Raw genomic sequence first — 6,000 nt, forward strand, 5'->3', positions numbered from 1 at the left:
ATAAAATCTTTAAAAAAAAAAGAAAAAAATCAAATCGAATACAGTTGAAAATAGTCGAATCAAATAGAATCATTCGAAAATAATCGGATCAAATCTGATTGCATCGAAAATAATTGAATCGAATTGAATCGAAAAAAAGCAAATCGAATCGAATCCAACCGAAAATAATCGAATTGAAATGAATCGAAATAATCGAATCGAATTGAATCGAATAGAAAATAAGCTAATGGATTCCAATCGAATCGAATCGAATTGCATCGAAAATAATGGATCCGAATCGAATCGAAAATAATCGAATCGAATCGAATTGAGGTGAAAATAATCAAATTGAATCGAATCGAATTGAAAATAATGAAATAGATATGAATTGAATCGAATTGAATCGAATCGAAAATAATCAAATCGAATCCAATCGAAAATAATAGAATCAAATTGAATCAAGTTGAAGATAATCGAATCTAATCAAATTGCATCGAAAATAATCGAATGGAATTGAATCAAATTGAAAATAATCGAATTGAATCGAATCAAATTGAAAATAAGCGAATCGATTCGAATGAATCGAATTGAAAATCAGCGAATCGATTCAAATCGAACCGAATTGAAAATAAAAGAATCAAATCAAATTGAATCGAAAATAATTGAATTGAATCGAATTGAATCGAATTGAAAAAAATCAAATCGAATCGATTCGAATGGAAAATAATCGAATCGAATCAAATCGAAAATTATGGAATCGAATGGAATCGAATAGAAAAATCGAATAGAATAAAATCGAATCGAATCGAAATTAATTGAATCGAATTGAAAATTATTGAATGAAGACGAATTGTATCAAATCGAATCGAAAATAATCGAATCGAATAGCATCAAAAATAATCGAAAGGAATAGAATCAAATCGAGTTGAAAATAATTGAATCAAATCAAATCGAGTTGAAGATAATCGAATCGAATTGCATCAAAAATAATCGAATGGAATCTAATCAAATCGAAAATAATTGAATCGAATCGAATCAAATCAAAAATAAGCGAATCGATTTGAATGAATCGAATCGAAAATCAGCGAATCGATTCAAATCGAACCGAATCGAAAATAAAAGAATCGAATTGAATTGAATCGAATCGAATTGAATTGCATCGAAAATAATTCAATCGAACCGAATCTAATAGAAAATAATCGAATCGAATTGAATCAAACAGCATCGAAAATAATCGACTCCAAACGAATTGAGTCAAAAATAATCGAATTGAGTCGAATTGAATAAAAAAAAAGGAATCGAATCGAATTGAAAATAATCAAATTGAAATGAATCGATTATAATCGACTCAAATAGAATTGAATTGAAAATAATAGAATCAAATCAACTCGAATTGAAAATAATCGAATTGAAACGAATCGAGTATAATCGACTTGAATTGAATCGAATCGAAAATAATCGAATCAAATCAAATCGAAAATAATAGACTCAAATCAAATCGAATAGAAAATAATTGAATTGAAACGAATCGAATCATAAATATGCGAAACGATTCTATTCCAATCGAGTTGAAAAGAATCGAATCGAATCGAATCGAATTGAATCGAAAATAATTGAATTGAATCAAATTGAAAATTATCGAATTGAAACGAATCATATCGAATCGAATAGAAAATAATTGAATCGAATCAAATCAAATAAAAAATAAGTGAATCGATTTGAATGAATCGAATTGAAATCAGCGAATCGATTCAAATCGAACCGAATCAAAAATAAAAGAATCGAATTGAATCGAATCAAATCGAAAATAATCGAATTGAAACAAATCAAATCAAATAGAAAATAATCGACTCGAATCAAATCGAATAGAAAATAATTGAATTGAAAGGAACCAAATCGTAAATATGCGAAACATTTCTATTCGAATCAAGTCGAAAAGAATCGAATCGAATCGAATACAATTGAATCGCATCGAGAATAATCGAATCAAAATGAATCGAATCGAATCGAACATCATCGAATTGAATTGAATAGAATAGAAAATAATCTAATCGAATCGATTTGAATTGAAAAACATCTAAACGAATCGAATCGAATCAAAAATCGAATCGAATCGAGTTGAATCGAAAAAATCTAATCAAATCGAATCGAATAGATTCGAAAATTATCGAATCCAATCGAGCCAAAATAATCGAATCGAATCTAATCGAGTCGAAAATAATCAAAACAAATAGAATCGAATAGAAAATAGTCGAATAGATATGAATTGAATAGAATCGAATAGCAAATAATCGAATCAAATCGAATCGAAAATAATCGAATCGAATCGAGTTGAAAATAATCAAATTGAATCGAGTTGAAGATAATCGAATCTAATCGAATTGCATCAAAAATAATCGAATGGAATAGAATCAAATCGAAAATAATCAAATCGAATCGAATCAAATCGAAAACAAGCGAATCAATTTGAATGAATCGAATCGAAAATCAGCAAATCGATTCAAATCGAACTGAATCGAAAATAAAAGAATCGAATAGAAAATAATTGAATTGAATTGAATCGAATCGAATTGAAAAAAATCGAGTCGAATCAAATCGAATTGAAAATCGAATCGAATCGAATCGAAAATCATTGAAGCGAATGGAATCGAATAGAAAAATTGAATCGAATCAAATAAAATCAAATCGAATAGAAAAAAATCGAATTGAATCGAGTTGAAATTAATCAAATCGAATCAAATCAAGTTGAAAATAATCGAATTGAAAAAAAGAAAATAATCGAATTGAATCGAATTGAAAATAATCGAATCGAATCGAATCGAAAATAATTGAATCGAATCAAATCGAAAAAATCGAATCGAATCAAATCCAATCGAAAATAATCGAATTGAATAAAATAAAATAAAATATAATAGAATCGAATCAAAAAAATCATTTCGAATCAAATTGAATCGATTCGAAAAAATCGAATCGAATCGAATCGTGTCGAAAATAATCAAATCGAATCGATTCGAATCGAATCGAAAGTAATTGAATCGAATTGAAAATTATCGAATCAAAACGAATCATATCAAATCGAATTGAAAATAATTGAATCGAATAAAAAATAAGCGAATCGATTAGAATGAATCGAATTGAAAATAAGCGAATTGATTCAAATATAACTGAATCAAAAATAATCGAATCGAATAGAATAGAAAATAATAGAATCGAATCGAATCCACCTGAAAAAAATCGAATCGAATAGAAAATAATCGAATCAAATCGAATCCACCTGAAAATAATCGAATCGAATAGAAAATAAGCTAATCGATTCGAAACAAATCAAATCGAATTGCATCGAAAATAATGGAATCAAATCTAATTGAAAATAATTGAATCGAATCGAATAAAAAATAATCAAACTGAATCGAATCAAATCGAATCGACAATAATTGAATCGAATCAAATGGAAAATAATCAAATCAAATCGAATCGAATTGAAAATAAGCGAATTGATTTGAATTGATTGAATCAAAAATTAGCAAATTAAAAATAATGAAATATATATGAATCAAATCGATTCGAAAATAATCGAATCGAATTGAATCGAAAATAATTGAATCGACTCGAATCGAGTTGAAAATAATCGATCGAATCGGGGATCCCTGGGTGGCGCAGCGGTTTGGCGCCTGCCTTTGGCCAAGGGTGCGATCCTGGAGACCTGGGATCGAATCCCACATCGGGCTCCCAGTGCATGGAGCCTGCTTCTCCCTCTGCCTGTGTCTCTGCCTCTCTCTCTCTCTCTCTGTGACTATCATAAATAAATAAAAAAAAATTTAAAAAAAAGAAAATAATCGATCGAATTGAATCAAATCAAATCGAATCGAGATGAAAATAATAGATTCAAATTGAATTGAATTGAAAATTATCGTATAGATAAGAATTGAATCGAATTGAATCAAAAATAATCGAATCGAATCGAATTGAAAATGATTGAAACGAATCAATTCGGTTTGAAAATAATCAAATCGAATCGAATCGAGTTGAAGATAATCGAATTGAATCAAATTGCATCGAAAATAATCGAATGGAATCGAATCAAATCGAAAATAATCGAATCGAATCAAATCAAATCAAAAATAAGCGAATCGATTCGAATTGAAAAGAATCGAAAATAAAAAAATCGAATCAAATTGAATCAAACGCAATCGAATTGCATCGAAAATAATTCAATTGAATTGAATCAGATCGAAAATAATCGAATCAAACCGAATATAATAGAAAATAATCGAATCGAATCGAATTGAACAGCATCGAAAATAATCGACTCCAAACGAATTGAGTCGAAAATAATCGAATTGAGTCGAATTGAATAAAAAAATGAATCAAATCGAATCGAAAATAATCAAATTGAAATGAATCGATTATAATCGACTCAAATAGAATTGAATCGAAAATAATCGAATCGAATCAATTCGAATTGAAAATAATCGAATCGAAACGAATCGAATCATAAATATGCGATATGATTCTATTGAATTGAATCGAAATGAATCGAAAATAATCGAATCAAATCGAATCGACTTGAAAATAATCGATCAATTCGAATCAAATCGAATCGAATCAAGATGAAAATAATAGATTCGAATCGAATCAAATTGAAAATAATTGAACAGATATGAATTGAATCGAATTGAATTAAAAATAATCGAATCGAATCGAATTGAAAATAATCAAAATGAATCGAATCGGGTCAAAAATAATCGAATCGAATCAAATCAAGTGGAAAATAATCAAAGCTAATCGAATAGAGTTGAAGATAATCGAATCGAATCAAATTGCATTGAAAATAATCGAATGGAATTGGATCAAATTGAAAATAATCGAATCGAATCCAATTGAAAATAAGCGAATCGATTCGAATTAATCGAATCGAAAATCAGCGAATCAATTCAAATCAAACCGAATCGAAAATAAAAGAATCGAATCGAATCGAATTGAAAATAATCGAATCGAATCAAATTGAAAATCATTGAATCGAATGGAATCGAAAAGAAAAATCGAATCGAATAAAATCGAATTGTATAAAAAGAATCGAATTGAATCAAATTGAATTGAAAGAAATTGAATCGAATCGAGTTGAAAGTAATCAAATTGAATCGAATCAAGTTGAAAATAATCGAATCTAATCGAATTGAAAATAATCTAATCGAATCGCATCGAATCGAATCGAATCGAAAATAATCGAAATGAATCTAATCGAAAAAAATCGAATCGAATCGAATCCAATCGAAAATAATCGAAACGAATTAAATCAATTAAAACATAATCGAATCGAATCAAATCAAATCGAATAAAAAAATCAAATTGAATCAAATCGAATTGATTAAAAAAAATCGAGTCGAATCGAATCGAGTAAAAAATAATTGAATCGAATCAAATCGAATTGAAAATAATTGAAATGAATCAAATGGAAAAAAATCGAATCAAATCGAATTGAATCGCAATGAAAATATTCGAATCGAATCGAAAATAATTGAATCGAATCGAATCGGAAATAATGGAATCAAATCGAATCGAATAAAAAAAATCGAATAGAATCAAATAGAAAATAATCAAATGGAAACGAATCGATTATAATCAACTCAAATAGAATTGATTCAATTATTTTCGATTCGATTCAATGTGATTCAATTCAATTATTTTCAACTCAATTCGATTCGCTTTTTTTCAATTCAATTCGATTTTATTCGATTCGATTTTTCTATTCGATTCCATTCGACTTAATGATTTTCGATTCGATTCGATTTGATTATTTTCAATTTGATTCGATTCGATTTTTTTCCATTCGATTCGATTTTATTCGATTCGATTTTTCTATTCGATTCCATTCGATTCAGTGATTTTTTATTTGATTCAATTCGATTATTTTCAATTCAATTTGATCGATTCGATTTTTTTCTATTCGATTCAATTACATTCAATTTGATTATTTTCGATTTGATTCGATTCAATTCGATTCTTTTATTTTCGATTCGG

Source organism: Vulpes lagopus, chromosome 24 (genome assembly GCF_018345385.1).
Source record: "Vulpes lagopus strain Blue_001 chromosome 24, ASM1834538v1, whole genome shotgun sequence".
NCBI lineage: Eukaryota > Metazoa > Chordata > Mammalia > Carnivora > Canidae > Vulpes > Vulpes lagopus.